This window comes from Cavia porcellus, unplaced genomic scaffold (assembly GCF_034190915.1).
Source record: "Cavia porcellus strain 051 isolate PalLab524CR breed Dunkin Hartley unplaced genomic scaffold, mCavPor4.1 scaffold_24, whole genome shotgun sequence".
NCBI lineage: Eukaryota > Metazoa > Chordata > Mammalia > Rodentia > Caviidae > Cavia > Cavia porcellus.
In genome coordinates, this window is record NW_026947507.1 from 17934211 (window position 1) to 17952264 (window position 18054).

Sequence of the window (18054 nt, forward strand, 5' to 3'; positions counted from 1 at the left end):
CACGTAAAACATTTTAAGCATCTGCTGGGATATGACAAATGTCAGTGTGCTCAAAATCCATTGAAAATAGTAAAGACAAAAGACAAAAATAAAAGGATGGATAAGAATGCTCCACTTCCCATTAAGTACAGTCAGAAGGAGGAAGGAATAATTTTGAAGGAATAAATCAGTGCAGTTCCAGTGCAGTTCATGTGACAGAGTTTATATATATATATATATATATATATATATATATATATATATGAGCCATTTTATTATAATTCACTCTATTTCATTTTAATCAGTTTAGTTTCTTTAAATATTTAATTCTTCAGAAATTTTTTTTCCTTTTTCTCTATTTTCCAAGTCAAGACAGTTATAGATATGTAGGTGAACTAGGGATATTGATGACACCAGAATGGGAGGAGAAAAGCTGTTCAAAATTTAGAAAGGGTTTTGTGCTATTTTAGAGCTGACCAGCCTGGCTCTGCGATTGGCGCTATGTATCCATATCCACTGCAGTGCGGCTGCTGAACTTGTGAGCCTTCTCGGGGCTTGTTCAGCTCTGGATGATCTCCCCTCAGGAACTCAGCACTTTTTATTGGTTCCAGTAATGCGGCAGTTCCTTTTAACTCACCACTGTATCTTCTTGTTGGGTTCTGACTACATTCTCTTCGGCTCTTTTGGAGGAATCATTGTTCCTTCACAGGAGTTATCTCATGCAGATTTTGTGGCTCTTATTACAGTGAAATTAAGTCTCCTGCCTTAGGCTCATAGCAATTTGAGAGGTTTCTGCAACCTACATAGAAGCTGCTTGAGGTTGGGACTGTGAATACTTTAAGTCTAGTAGGTCACTGTCTTAACCCATTGCATCCTTTATTTGAACTTCCAGGCTTTAAAGAACTGACTCAGTCAAATGTTCTGTCTCTTTGCTTTGTCTTCTTCCGTAAATCAACAGAGAACTGTCTTTCCTAGAAATACTACTACACATTCAGTATTTTATCAAAACACATTATCTTGTTTCAAGTTGGAAACTTAGAGCAAATAATTAGGATGTCCTTTGTCATCATTTTTATTAGAGACAGCAAATTATTGAACATTAAGCTTATCTTCTACTTTTTTTTAAACTATGAAAATAGTTCTCAGTACTTTCCCTAGTTATATAGGTTTGCTTATCAAATCTATCTACTCCTTTGTCTTATCAGTTGGTCTACAGGTCTACCACCACTTTTGTTTCATCCTTATATAACATTAGTCTACACTGAACATTTTAAAATCAGAAGTTCTTCTGAACAGGAAAGCTCTGGATATTTGTTTGCTTTTATTTTCTCTCTCTCATTTTTTTCCTATTAATTTGCTAGACTCTATCTTTTTGAATTCTAGTTCCTTGAAATACATCAATTATCTCACACATTTTACTTGATTTCCTTTATTATTTTGGCTTTAAAGTTAGATGATACTAAATATTATATTGAAACTGTGATAGAGTTATTTCCCTGTGATAGAGTTGGTAATTTCCCTTTGTAAACATCTATCAAACTTAATTCCACATTTTGTTATTCTATTTCTCTTCCAGGTGAAGTATTTTGTATAAGCTTATAAGAAACGATAATGCATTTTAAGTCACTCCTATTGAAATTTTAAAATGTGTTTCTAATTCAAATTTTCTTTACTCTTCTCTCAGCTCTTAATTGTAATATCTCCACCTCTGCTTTGAACATTTTCCATGATCCCAAGAAATCCTTACTTCAATAAGCTTCAGTGTCTGCTAGCTATCTTACTTTTATCTTTTCTCAGAAAACAGAGAACAAAATATATGCATATTTCCCATATTTTCTGGAGCAAATATGAAGTACCTGATCACTAACAATCAAGTCAAATACATTTTGGAATTTGGATGTGCTTCCATTATATGAAAGATAATTTTCAAGAAGTTCTTGATTATAAGTAATAAAGTTATTTTTGAAGCTTATGATCATAATAAAAGGAAGATGAATTTATTAAGTAGGACTGGCAAAAAACTTAAAATTTTCTCAGAAAATACGACGCTAATAGTACTCCTGATTAATCATTCATAGCACATTCAGAACACATCATCTAATTTCTGTGATGTGGTTCATGCACACTGATTTGATACATGTGTCTCAGCTTAGATTTTCCTCCCTACTGAGCTCATCTGGAAGATCACCTCAAGAAATCACACCACCATTCACAGGAGCACCTGAAAGCTCAGCCAGACAACAAATGGATGTCTTGGAAATAATTCTCTCACATCTAAACAGTCTAATAAAAACATGAAGCTAAAAATTAAAAATGAAATAAAAATTTAAAACTACATTTTATCCCATGAAAAGATAAGCTATAAAATGATCCCAAGTAGTCAATGACAATATTGTCACAAAATCGTATATAATGTATGATAGGAGGACCACTTTTACTGCATGAAAGATGAAGAATAAACACCCTTTTTAAATGCCAGCAATAAACTGAGAGTCATTAGTTCAGAGATTTTTAATGCTAGATATCTTAGTTAATTTTTATTTGCCATTGAGACAAAATACTTGATGCCCCACGTTGGGAAAACAAAGGTTTATTTCTTACAGTTTTGGGAGGTTTCAGTCCATACTTGGCTCCAAGGCAGGGTAGCATGGTGGGGACACAGCTCATTGTGACTGCAAGCAGCTCACAGAAACCAACAAGAGAGAGACACATCTTCTTCCAGCCATTACCATGTATGCTGGCTCCAACCTAGGCAGGTGTAGCACTATCAACCCAAGTGCTAGACAATGAACCAATCACAAATGCACAGTGCAAAGGCATGAAGCCTGGGGGCCGCTGCCATAAACCATGACACTAGATTTTGAGGAAGGCCTTGCAGATAACATCTATTAACTCAGTTTGCCAATGCGTATTGTGATTTCTTGAGATTGAAATAGTACACTTTCAAATAGCATAAAATATTTGACAAATCACAAAAATAAATTATTTTAAGTTTAATAAAAGAACTATAAACAATTTTTTAAAAATCACAGATAATTTCCTAATTAAAACATTATAAGAAATTCTGAATAATAAAACATTTTGTACTAAAGATGTCAATAAGTTCTTTAAATTCTCTTATGTCAGCAAGTCAACATAAAATAATAGTCCATATTAAATTATTTTTCTATTTTAAAATAAGTAGGTATCATTCTATAGTCATCAAAGTAATCTTTTTAGAAAATAATTCATGAGAATTTTTAAAAATAGATTATGCTTGTTATTTTAATTTAAAAAGTAAATCAAACATTGAGGATAAAAATGTCATAATGCAATAAAGTGAAAAAAATAACGTGAAAAAATAAAATTTATTGAAGTATTGTGTTTGAAAATGAGAATGTATATGACCTTATGTAGAAACTGTTGGACTAGGATGTCTCAGATCTTTGAAAAAGCAGACTTTTAAAAACAATAATAGAAAGGAAGGCAAAATGTCCATTTTGGAAAAAAAGATGCAAGCTAATGTGTCCCAGGGCTTGCTGGTTATAGAATAAATTCTCTAATCAATTTCTCTCCCTAATTTGGATTAAATGGAAGGAAGTAGTCAATTGAGAGTAAAGACTGAGAAAGAAATATTGAAAATGTCTGATGAAAAAGAAGATGTGGAAAGTCTCCTAAGTAGGTGAGCGAGTGACCCAGAACATGCAGTCTCCTAAATCTGTACTGATCTTACAATTAACAATTGATAGGGTGGGCTGTGATGGCCTGAACTCCTCTCGTGTTCAGCAATTTGCCTTAAAGAAGTTTTTATTATTTGGGGTTTTTACTTTATACCACAAACTACAGGAGACAAAAATATTCTTTTCCATCTTCAGTAAAGTATTTATAGATGATCCACCCTCATTACTGAAGCATAAAACAACTCCAAACACCAGGGGTTAAGGAAATGTCCATTTATTGAGTTGAAAATTCTGTGGATTCAGCAAATGAGGCTGAATTAAATTAGACAGCTCTCTTGTATCTTTGCAGTCTTTGGTGAGCTACAAGCTCTGCTGGAAGATTAACTGCCAAAGCAGTGAGTGCTTCTGAGCTATGCATGTCTCTTCAGAGCAAAACAGCTAATGATTAACATAGCTTCTCTTTCTGAATAAAACTCTCCAATACCAAAATATCTTAGCTTTTACTCTGAATTGGTTACTGCCCTTAAAATGACTAATTTCAAAGGCAATTACGTTTCACACTTCCCCCTAAGCTCTCTATCTATTCTCTTAGAATTTATTACCTATTCAGCTGTAGGCACACTGTCTTCTTTGCCCATTCTTAAATATGCCAGGTAATATCCATATCAATTCTTGCTTTGCACTTACCTATCTATATAGGTATTGACTCATGGTCAAATTTCATAACAAAAGTAGCTATATCTTGCTCCCCTAAGTTCTCTTGAGAAACAACCTTGTCATCATGATCTTCTTTGACTCCTCTATACTTTATTTTCTCCATGGTTCAGTTATTATGTGGTACAAATTTTTTTTTGTGCTATGAATATACAAACTCATTAACTCACAGAAGACAACGATTAAATGTACATCCCTCCATGAATAGCCAACACAACTAAACAGATATACAATCAAGTATAGTAGCTGATGTCATATTATCAAATGACAAGATCATGATTCAAATTTAAAATTGTCTGAGTACACCATTTACATCTATAACCATTGCTTATTTTTCTGAAGTAATTCATGCTTAGCATACTATATGCTTTAGTACTGTCATACTTTTATGAGATACATACTATTGCTCATATGATTTAATAAAAGGAAATTTGAAACTGGACCTCAAGTCACACTGTCTGTGCTGCTAAGACTCAAATCCCACCCATCTCAAGATAAAGCTTTATAATATCAATATAAAGCTCAATATAAAGCTCAGGTCCAACACATCATTTACATTGTCTGTGATTTTATCATAATTTTTCTCATATTAATTTAGAATCAATTCAGCATCTAAAATACTGTACTATTAAATGCATCATAATCTTTTTAAAATATGGTATTTTCTACTTTGAAAATTTTGCTAGTTACTAACTTTTTCATTTCATGTTCATCAGAACTCTGTTTTCTAGCCTTCCTTGAACACATCTTCTAGGTGAGGTCATTTCATGTATACATAACAATCCCTCTCAACTTTCTGTTTCTCCCTATTCCTCCATAAACAAATGTAAGATAATAAATTTTGTTTTAATTGTAATTTTATTTCTGTGATTTTACAGTTTTGTCACATACCAAATGTTCAGTAAATGTTTTTGAAATAATGAAATTTAGGTACAATTCTTATATTTTTAAAATGCACAATTAATTCCCTAATATAGGTCTAGTAAAATTAATCATAGTAAGTGAAACAACAGTTTTTACTCAACTTTATAAAAAAGTTGAGAATTTCTTAATACTCAAAATATACAACACATACAGCTAAATCTTTCCAAATCAAGCCCTAAAGGAACAGTTGAAAGCCTACTGTTTTGTCCTCCAGGCAATTCCTGAAGCATTCTAGTATTGTAGTACATTTTAAGTGAAACATGCTGCAGTGGAAGAAATATTAGTTGATCATCAATTTACTTGAAGTAACCTGGATTTGTCATGAATTAAGTGTTTGTTCTTAAATAAACTGGTTCATATTTGTCATTCTGTTCCTTCACTTATAAATTGAAGAATTATATTAGATGCCAGTTAATATCCATTTCAAATACAACATTCTTTGCATGCAGAGTGGTAGATAAATATCATTTAAATTTTATATTTCTTAATGTATTTTCAGGCTTCCTATCCAAGGTATATATGTATTTGATACAGGTAATACACAGCTTTGCACACACACACACACACACACACACACACACACACGAGGCGTGCACACATGGGAATGAGAAACATGATTGAGCAGCAGCAAAATCAAATGGAGTCTGAAGTGAAAGTTCAACTTGGAAACCTTATGTCTTGGGCCAATGTGACAGTCCAATTCAATATATGTGCAGAAATGAGGGGACCCGCAGGATGTCTGGAAAAGGAAAAAAAAAAAAAAAAAGGATTCTCATTTATTTCAGGTAGCTAATGCTTGCAAATATTATAGCCATTCTGTTCCCTCACTTCCTTCACATTTTTATTTCTCAAACCCATGTGCGTGTCCTCCCAGGGATATTTAAGCACAAACATAATTTCACCATCATGTTTTGATATGAGAGTTTGACAGCACTGTTGGACTTTTCCTGGAAGTTCTAATGGGAATGAGATATTAAATATATAAATGTATTGAATACTTAAGTTTTCACGTTATATTTTTAACTTCAACCTTATTTGGTCAGATACTCTTACTGTATAAGCAAACTTATACAGTTGCATTCACCATATTTCTCAATTTAAGAATATTGGATCTAGGCATTTCATTTTAGATTAAGATTTCCAATTGTAAACTAAGCAGGACTTGGAATGATAATTTGTACAGTTTTCTTGATCATTTCATATGATAAAACATTGTGTATGTATATATGTGATTTCATATACATGTCAGCATTATCAATTGATGCTATATTTTTCATTATACATTATGCTCATTGGTTCTAATTTCTAATCTAATAATAATATATGGGAAGAAGTTACTACCATTTGGGAGTCCATTAGAAATGTACACAAAGTTTGCCTTCTATATGCCTATTACTTTCAAAGAAGGTTGTATAAATATTGTAGTACATGTAAATTTCTTGTTTCACTTGATAATTTTTAGATGTACAGAAGAAAAGGAAGACTGAGCAGTAACAAAAGTGTGAGAGATTATAATTTTCTCCCAGATTTTTTTACCACTTCCAATGACTAGTACTACTTCCCAGTGAGAACTGTTATTCATCTGATTAGTAAATAAGAAGTAAGATAAACAAAATAACATTTTTTTCTATTCCAAATGGAGCCCTTAAAAGCCATTGGATATTCCAGCCATGTCTATTTTTTTCATTCTTCTCCCTCAATGGAAAAAAAAATTTGATATTTGACAAATTCTGCCATTCCAAACTCCAAATAAAGCTGTATGAAGACACATAAATAAATATTAAATAGAATTAAGCATTATCAGAGCCAACTGTATTCCTCCTTACTGACTTTAATATGAACAAAGAATAAATTTTGTTATGATGAACCACTGTAATTTCAGATGACATGTCACCATAGCAAAGCTTAGCAAAAAATGACTTTCACAAATGTGTATAATTAATTGCTGTGAGAGATGAGTGCGTACAGTGACCAATCTCCATACTAAAAAACAATAGGCAAGTTTTCGTATTGTTCAGTCAGTGTCAACCTTTGACATACCACTAAGCTTGCTATTTTGGCCAAATTATAAGAAGGAGAATGACACCTAATTATTGTTTAATTTTGATGGTTATGATTGTTAACACTATTGAGTATCTTTTTACATATTTGCTATAATTTTAGACTTTTTCTCTGCAAATTGCATTGGATATATAAACATTTTTTTCAAAATTTGCTAGTTTCTGGTTTTGTCAAAGTCTACTAAAGAATCTCACTTCTTAGCCCCTTTTTTGTAATATCTAGTTTCATAAATGTTGAGTTGATCTTTCAGATTGGTATTTTACTACATTGGTCTACACTTCCATGTTCTTGTGAAAATGTTACACTATTTGTTGTAAGAGCAATATATTAACTCTTAGAGAGAGATTTATCCCCCTTTTCTTCCTTTTCTGAAGGCTAATTGTATTCAAGATTTTTAGGGCCTATATAAATGTTTTAATGTCAAGCAGATGACCTAAGAAAGTTGCTATCTTTATTGTTAGTCACTTTTTGTTGATTAATTTATAAAATGGTGACATATATAACACTAGTTCAATCATACAAAACATAAAGGATGTCAAAGTTCTTTGCTGGGGCTACTTTCTCCAGCTTTCTAGCAGTCTAGTTCTTGCTTTAAGTACTTACTGCTATTAGTATCTTAGTTAATTTTACTAATTGACTATTGACTACTTGAAGGAAATTCTTCCATAAGTTGATCACTGTCTTTACAAATTTTGCACACTTTCATTATTTCTAGTGTTTGTTTGGTGGTTCTATCCAACCCCATGCCAAGCAATGGCACTTTTATTTTAAAACAATATTGCTTTTATTATATGATAGTGATGATAAAACCTCTCTTCAAATTGCTTAATCTCTCTGGAAAAGAAGGCTGGGAAATATGTTTCAACTCACGTCTAAGTGCCATGGTAAATATGTGGCTGTGTTTCTAAATAAGCAGGAGAGCACACATAGTTGGTGACCAGAAAGAGATTTGTAGCAACTGCTGTTTTCAACAGAATTTATATTGCCTTTTATTTTTAAAACTTATTTTTAACACCTTGTAAAAGATACTGCACACAGAAATTGTTAATAAATTCTTCATGAAAGATTTATATCTTGAGTGAAGGAAGGATTTCCAAACTTTCATTCTGTTATTAACTCGTTGCCAAGGTGAAGGAAGATTATAAAGGTAATTGGTTTATCCATAAATGTAAGACCTTGTGTTTTCCTGAGTCATTATAGAAATGCTGAAAGACAATTATTTCAATTTTATGTTCATTATATTTTGCTGAAATCTTAATTTCTACCAAAAAATCCCACAAAGATCCTTTACAATACAAAACAAATTGATACTAAATACAACTGAGTGAAAAAGTCTAACAAAACATATATATTTAATTTAAGTTTTCCATACATTTACATTTGTGAACTTTATCTTTAAAAACAAAGTAATGCAAAAGGGTCCAACATCTTACTAGAATAATAAAATATACAATGAAGAAAAATGTAAATGGCTACAAAGTTGCATTATCTTTTTTTCAGTACTTTTAGCAAATAACAACGCTATGCTTTATACATGTTTTGTGAATGCCTGAAGGTGTTATTAAAACAATTCTTCAATTAATGTAGCAGATGTAATCCAGAAAGTAAAATGTTAGCTATTTTATACGATCTACCAAATGGAAAAACTAGAGCAAAATAAGGATATATTGAGGAAAAAATGATGGTTGCACAACAGATGTTATTTCAAGGACAATATTAGAACAGTTATTTCAAAGTGTAGCATCCTGTTAAGAATGAACTAAGTTCTTCTATCTTCTTAAGATCACTTTGAAATGGAAATAAGAACCTTTATTGTTTTACCCAAATGGGAAAGTGTATAGAAATCAGAGCTATGCAAGCCCAGAGATAAGAGGCATTGCAAATGCAGTAAAGAGTCGGTTTAACATGTGTGTTCCCAGCAGAATAATGACAAGACAGGATGGCCAGGGATTTGAAGTGAAGGTGCTTATCTGTACCTTCTTTATGTGTCATTTTATAGTAGCAGTAGTATAAACATTTATTCTATGTATAAGAATGTTGTCCTTAACTTGATTCAAAATTAATATGTATATTGCTATATAGCTCTAGAAATATCCCCAAGGTCCTCAGTATTTTTTCCTATATTAACTATGGCACAAATTGTTTTGGTGACAGCCTTGTTTATATAATATACTACAATTCTTAACATGGAATTAGATGAAAACTGATGAAGGCTTTCAAATATTATGTTAAATCTAAGTACAGATAACAAAGGAAGTAAATTAAATAATATATTTACTTATGTGTGCAGGAAAATTGTACAAATACCACAGATAGATTTGATGTATGCATTCTGAGCTCTTTTCTAAAGAAATATTCAACCCTAGAAAACCTTGACCTATTTTTAACTGTTTTTTATCAGTCAGTTTGTATAAGGAATTTCCTACTATACCAATGCTTATCTTTTTATTGTTATCTAGAAGGAGTTCTTTTAAAAAGGTAAGAGACACAGTTATGTATATCAAGGAGGAAAATTGATAGCTTGGTATGGCCAACTGAAACAAGAATGTGCTTTGCTGAACACAGATTTACTAATTTTCCTCTTTTGCTTGAAGATGATTTCATTGGCTCTGTCAAAGTAAGCTTATAGACTACATAGGTGCATGCTGGAATAATCATGCTGCTATTATTTATGTTTATTTTTCAGCAAGAATTCCAGAAGAGATATAATCTAGCCTTTACTTATAGAACTAAATAAGTAACAAAAGTTACATATAGTTTACAGAAATTTCTGAGTGCTTAATCTGAGATAAACTTTGTTCTGTGTGTTTTACCTTTCCAAAATTTAAGCCCACAGTTATTAAATGACAATTGCTTCTAAAACACAACCTTTTAAAAAATCCCTACTGAGAAGTGTCTTTAAAACAACTGTTACCTAAAAACTTCTTTAAAATTATCTTATCTCTAACTTTTTAAGAGAGGATTATATTGAAATTACTAAAAAAATATATCGTTTTAAATAGTGGCTAGTTCATTTCTTAGTATGTAACATTCTATGGAATTAAAAACACATAAGAACAGTACTTTCAGTTGTTCAAACAATGCTAATCTAACAATGAAAAAAGATATTTTAAAATTTCAATTATGTTATTCTCTTGCCTGTAAACAGCGAAACTTTTTTAGATAGTGTTAATATAAATGAGATGGTAACATACAAATTACCAAATATCAGAAATAATTACTATGATTAAAAATTAGGAATGTCAGACTGTCTCAGGATAAAGAGATTATATAAGGTAGAATGATGCAAAGACTTTAGAAAAGGTTACAGATCAATATATCCACAGATTTACTGAATATGCTGTTGATTTGTTGTTGTCTCACATTTGTGTTTATTTTAAATAACACAGGAATTGCATTCCCTATCATTAGCACCTAGAAATAGTCTTCAGTGCAATAAACTTGCCAACCTCAGTCTTGGTTTATACTGACACATAAATTTAGAAATAGTTATTTTTCTTCACATACTTAAGGTCTGTTAGTCTGAAACATAGTCATATACAGAAGCTTTATGGCATCATTGTTTTTTAAGTGACAACTAGTTACAACGTTTTTAAAAACTACATTGAATTAAAGCATCACAAAATATTTAGGAAAATGTCAAAAAGTTTTGATACATAGGAAACATTTATAGATTCACATTTATAAGTACTTACCCCATGATATTAATGGGTAACTAGAAAGAAACTACTAGAATCATACAATCTGTAAGTACTATATTTCAATTTACATTGCATATCCATGAAATATTTAGTAGGATGGATAGTGAAAAATACATGGTTACTGTTTCCCAGCTACACAGAACATACAGTTTAGTACATTCTCTATCTCAAAAACACATAATCTAAATGAAATAGATATTTTTGATCCTTCATGAGTGTATATGATTAAAGTTTTCATTTTTTGATAAAATATTATTATTTCCAAGTCTTCAAATCCATGGTAACACTTCACATTTTATCTACGTAACTATTTTCAAGTTTTATACTATTTGAGGAATTGCAAATTTTTCATTTATGTGAGTATGATGTGGAAAGTTAGTACGTAACTATTTTGGGGACCTGAAAAATACAATTTTCTAAGTACAAAATTGCAACATTTTTTAACTCTTTTTCTGAGAAAGTGACAATTTACCCTGATTTAATTTCTATCCACAGGGAGGAAGGAGGTTTGATTAAGATGAATATGACTGAATGGTTACAAGGACAAATTGAGTCAAAATTTCTTTAGACAGTTTTGTAAATTATTTTGTACTAAGGGATCAAAAGGATAGTAGTAGGTTTTCTAGGCTATGACTTTGACAAAAATAAAGCAGCTTCTTATTTTCTTTATAAATTCAAGTAAATTTGTCAATGCTTATAAAATATCATCCGAATACTATATTCATTTCTCGTCAGTAAAACTCAGGTGTTTTTCTATATCTTCAATGACAATTTTCTTCAAAGTTGTAAAAAAAAAAAAAAACACCCAAAGAACTTATTAAAATTCAAACCCAATTCAGTAGGTCTTGGCTGGACCCTGACAGTCTATATTTCTGCCCAGCTCCCAAGTAAAGTGTCTGCTGTCATTTCCTTGAAATATATTTAGTCTAGCGAATGCTGATGCCTCTGGTATCTCAAAAGACACAAAAGTCTAAAACGTTTCTGGGTGCAGATAAAATTCAGAGCCCCTCATATTTATACTCAGTCATAACCTTAGGTATAGAAAGGTGGTTTTACTGTTTGACTTTTTTTTCCTAAAGAGTGCCAACCAATACTCTCTTTGACACATAAAAGAAACAATCAATCAAATTAGATTGCATCTAAGAATTTAGTGACAGTGGCTAATTTTTCTCCATTAGCTATCACTGTCACTTATCCTTGAGAATTCATACCTCACTGACCTAAAATAAAAGTGCCTGAACTTTCTGCAAACTATAAAATGTGGTAAAGAAATAAAAGCAAATCCATTTCTGGAAAATTTTGGAAAAACGAAATAAAGATACGTACCCTGTGAACTGTGTTTTCATCAATTTGCCACATGATTGATAGTAATTTCACAGAGCTGTAATGAAATCGAATCCCTTCCATTACCTAGGGTGTCTTAGCTATGATAAGGTAGTAGCACAACACATTAGTCACATCACGATGCTGATGCTGATAGAAACACAGCTTTGTGATGCCAGTCACATAATGCATGTGATGATAGAACATGAGTATGGTGTTGATTTGAATGTTTCCGTAATATCACTATCATTACTTTGAGGTGTACCACTCTATTTATAGAAATACTATGAGACCGTATGCTGTATAATGCCAACAGCAGCTTATCCATTTCATGTTTACTGGTCTCACCTAAATCAAAATATCAAGTGAATGAGTGTTATTACCTAATGTTGATGTAAGTATGCTCTAGGATGCTTGCTCAATGCTTAAAACTGCCAAATGGTGTACTTGGTAGATATTGTGGTCATTAATTGACACACAGCTGTATTTGCCTAACAACCTTGCTTCCTTAAATGTCTTTAATTATTCAGACTTCTACAACTTCAGTATGTTTGCTTTCCTGAGACTCAGGGGCAAGCAAAAAGACAATGTCGGTGGTATCTTAATGAGTTTTATTAAATTCTACGCAAGTCAAATTCTTATAATTAATAGATTTTATCAGCATTCCTGTTCAGATACACAGAAAAAGTACTTCAATGTCTTACAGTAATTCTATGTACTATTCTTAAAATTTTCTTTAGCATGCACATACAAAGTACACACAAGAAAATAAGGTGAGGCATACCACGGCACATTTTGTTTTACCCACGAAACTAATGCGTTGTTTGACTTGTGTTGTGGTTCATTATTTCACTGGCCAAAAATCAGCAGAAAGAATATCACTTAAATTGGATGTACAAAGTGATACAGGATTATCTGATGAAAGATACTTGGGCTGGTTTCACTTCAAAACGATTTGAACCTTCGGAAGTGTTTTGGGTGATTGGTTCTCCAATTGTACATAGAATCTTCTGTACATAGAATTTGATCTGAGGGTATTTTCAATTTTTTTTCTTATTTAGTCATGCATAATATTTTTTTATCTTGAAATGTTTATATACATCTATATTCCACTTATTAGCTAGCTAACTTTCATATTCCAGCCCAAATAGGAATGGAAAGTGAATACCTGAGGTCTTGTTCTGATAGCACATCTTCATTTTCCCTGTTATTATTAGCATGAAACAGAGAATATCAGAGCACACTTAATTTGGGGAAATTTAACCTCTTCTATTAGACCACCCTAAATATTCAAAGTCTTAGCAAAATAATGTCAAAACAAGTCTAATCTCATCATGTTCTTTATAAAATTCACAAAGTATTTTTCTTCTACCGCCTGAAATTCTCCAGATCTCAAGTCCACATTAGTAGATTATATTACCAAGTTACCTTACAGGAATCCATAGATTCTTCCAATACACATTATGCTTTTTCTTTAACACCAGTTCTGTCTTTAAAGTTCAGATGTTCAAATAGCAAAATCCATCCCAGAGGATGAAATACTTTGTTTCTAATGGGATCTTTAATGTATTGTCCAAGACACTATAAAAGACATTTTAATTTTTCATTTTCTTTATTTTAAAGAGATTAAGACAAAACAGGACATAACAAAGCAGATCAGAACAGAACAATGTAAGCAAAACAGTGTTTCACTAGAAGACAACCTGTAATTAACAGTAACTACCATAATGTCCGTTTCCTTGAAGTAACTGAACATCACTTCATATACAATAGTATCAAACATAACAAAATAGTATAAAACCATTAAAGAGAATGAAAGTATATCAGGGCATTCAGAACCAAATAACAGAAACCAAACAATGGCTACTATGTTATCTCATTTTCCATTCATTTTCTTAAAATAACTCAATGTACTTTATATTTTATGATCAGACATTTAGCAGCTGACCTACAGAAATGCATAGCAATTCACCAAATGTAACTAAATATGCATAAACATGCCATTTCTTATAGTATGATTGTGGCCTCCCCTTTGATGTGTACGGGACAGCAGGTACAAGGCGGGACACTGTAGACCCACACCATGAGCATCTGAGGGCGTGAATAATAATATCTCTACAAGTCTGCAGTCAAAAAAGGCCTTCAATAAAGCTAAATTGCAAACAACGGGAAAGAAACAAAATTTAAAAAGTTTAAGTGTTGAGGCAGCAGAGCCTGAAGAATTTGAAACATTGACATGTAAATGGGACAGCAGAGTATTTTCTGAAGTGGAAGGGATTTATAGACGCAGGCGTTGACAATACATGGGAACCTGAAGAAAATGTAGACACGTCCAGGGTTAATTGAATTGAATTGTTTGAGATTTTTAATTCTCAAAATGTTGGTCAAGGAAAAGATAGTATGAAAAGAAAATCTTTATCTGACAGTGAATCTGATGATAGCAAATAAAGAAAAGAGACACTGCTGACAAACCAAGAGGCTTTGTAGAAGTTTCAATCCTAAAGGAATAATCCATAACACATACGGTAGTGGCGTGGACATTTCTCATGAAATGGGAAGGTTCAGGTGAGGCTGCCTTGGTGCTAGCAAAACAGGCACATATGAAATGTCTTCAAACTGTAATTGCTTTTGACAAAAATACACTAATTTGACATTCTTGTCTAGAAGATGAAGTTCAGTAAGTTACAAATATGTAATATATCTATATTTGTGACATGAATACATAGATACAAGGATCTATATCGAGAGAGAGAGAGAGAGAGAGAGAGAGAGAGAGAATGAATATAGGTCTTGGGCATTCTAATGAAAATCACATTTAGTATGTTGCTTTAGACAGTAGCATTTGGGGAAAGTGTTCCATTTTGATTCACGTCAATCACACCGTTTACTTTGAACAAATAAAAGCTTTGTAGTTGCTTCCTCTATCAAAAAGCCCAATGTACTTCCTCTGCTTTTCTAAATGTCAGGGAAATTATCCATAGTCAAACAGTCCAAACTCATTTTTAGCACACATGCTTAAGGACCATTCTAAGATTATGTGTGTGTGTGTGTGTGTGTGTGTGTGTGTGTGTGTGTGTGTGTAGCTATATAAGTGGTTTTTGTTTTGTTTTTAAACACTTACCAAAATAAAAACTATGAATGATAAGTCCATGATGGGAAATCATTGATATCATTGTTTTGAGCAACCTGAGAAATAAATCACTTCCACTTAAATTGAGAGTTTAACCTTTCAAATAAAATAGATGATTTTGTGGTTAATTGAGCAGCTTAAAGTGGATATTTTCAAAACAGTCATTGAGAATAGTTTCAAAATACATTTCTCTATCAGTAGTATACTTGCAGAATTTCTGAAAAAAAATTATATCAACACTAAAAACTTCCCCATCCAATTTAGGAAAGTGATCAAAAAAATGGTTTATTTCAAATAGTTAAGATAGTTTTTAAAGGGAATATTGAAGATTTCTCATGATCCATTCCTTATAACAAGTTGAAATCTCTACTCAGATGTCAGATTTGTGAATTTCTAAGTTGTAGCTCATGGAAATCTACTGAATAAGTAGAGGTGTTCACAACTTAGGACCTGCTAGAATAAATGAGTGAACAGATTTGTAATCTAAATTATTGACCTGCATGTTTTTATTGACCCCATCTTGTACTTTAGGTGTAATCTTTTTAGTATTAGAGTTACTGGCTCAAGAGGTCAGGAAAATAACTTTGTAATGGTTAGAATGTTATCCTACTGTTTGTTCACTTTATTGTAATAATGATAATGGTCAATAAATGGTTTTATATTCTTTTTAAAAAGACAATGAAGATCAAATATCAATGAATATTTTTTCTCCAAGCTAGAATATAAGTAGATTTTACAAGTTTAAGTTTAAAATAATAAAGCAACAATAACATATGCATCCAGAGGCCTTCATTTATGAAAAATTCAAAACAATATTTTAAAGGATATATTTTTGATTGCAAAGCTTATTATGATGAAAATGCTGAAGGTATTACAAATCTCAAATAGAGTCATCTCAAAAAGCAAAAGGTATTTTAAATTATTGAGAGTTATATTGCCTTTATACCCTTTTCTCTTAAATCATAAACATTTTTGTGTTAAACTTTTATTATTGTATATATGTTACAAATAAGTAGTTTGTTAGAAATATTATATAATTTAATATTTAAATTTAATAGAAATTAATAGATTAAATTAATATTTATAATGAATTAATAAAATTAATATAAATGTATGTAATGATTTAATATTTAATTAAATATATAATGTAAATATATATATATATATATATATATATATATATATATATATATATAGTACTAGTAGTACTTACCAGGAAAATTTCTTCATAAATACTCAAAACCCTTATATAATCACAAGGAAAGCATCAGACAAGTCGTAGTTAATGATAATTCTGCAAATACCTAATCAGTATTCCTCAACTATGCAATGAATGTTAAGATGAAAATCATTGAATGAAAAAGGAGAAAAACTATATTTTTAAATATAACTCACTTTTGGTTGAAATCTTAGAATAGAAAAGTATATTATACTAAAAAAGGGAATCCAAATAAAGCATGAATTTTAGTCAATCATAATGTATCAATGCTTTTTATTAATTTTGATAAATGCACATACCAATAAATCACATTAAGATAGGAGAAATTGAATTATTTGATATTCTTCTATCTTCAAAACATTTCAAAATTCAAAAATTATTCTTAAATAGAAATTATCTGTATTCTCAGTATAGATGAGATTTTTTTAAAAAATGAGTAAAATAAATGCAAAAAATTACAATGAAAAATTAAATGCATCAAAACACATATTGCTTATTAAAACAGCATAGAAAGAGAAATGTGAATTATTAACTAGGAAAAAATATTGAACATATGTAGAGATGACAAAAATTAGTTTAATTCATATTTAAGATACCTAAATTATCAACATAATAGTATCAGAAAAAATAATGATTTATATATTATATGTCTATATGTTTTTATATCTATATACGAGTACATAAATAAATAGGATATAACACATACAATATATAATGTATGTACTATGTAATATAGACATAAAAATGTAATACATATAAATATATGTTGCACAACTTACTTGTATATAACATAATATTTATTAATTCAAAACAAATGATATGAAACAGACTAGGGTTTAACTATCAAAAATAAGTATATAAATATAAACATACTTATGATATATTTTACGGTGGAACCATATTAGGAATAATTAATAATCTGAAAGGCAACATTTGTTGAAAATATGGAGCTATTATAACAATCATATATTGCAGTAGAAAATGTGAATTGATCCTACTAAGAGAAACAATTTGCAATGTCCCCATTTACAAAAAGTCCCCATTTACAAAAAACAGACAAAATACCTAATCATCACTGCATATACCCTGGGGATAGACATAAATATTATCATGAATTCATATTTATAAAAATGTGTATTATTCTTTAAAATGATCTAAAACAAGTGACGTAAATTACTGGAATAGGTTTAAAAAGTCCTAGTCACATTAAAATAAAATATGATATTTAACAATAATTGAAATTTGGGAGAAAAAGTCATAGAAAATGCACAGAGTATGATACTATATTTATAATTTCCCCAAACAAAATAAATAAAATATGTAGGGATAGTAAATATTTGTTAA

General features: G+C 30.8%; 1 pseudogene; it reads left to right on the forward strand.

The window, feature by feature from the left end:
- LOC111756600 (chromobox protein homolog 3-like) overlaps positions 1–15042 on the forward strand; it is a 59950-nt pseudogene extending 44908 nt beyond the window's left edge.
- The last annotated feature ends 3012 nt before the right edge of the window (positions 15043–18054 follow it).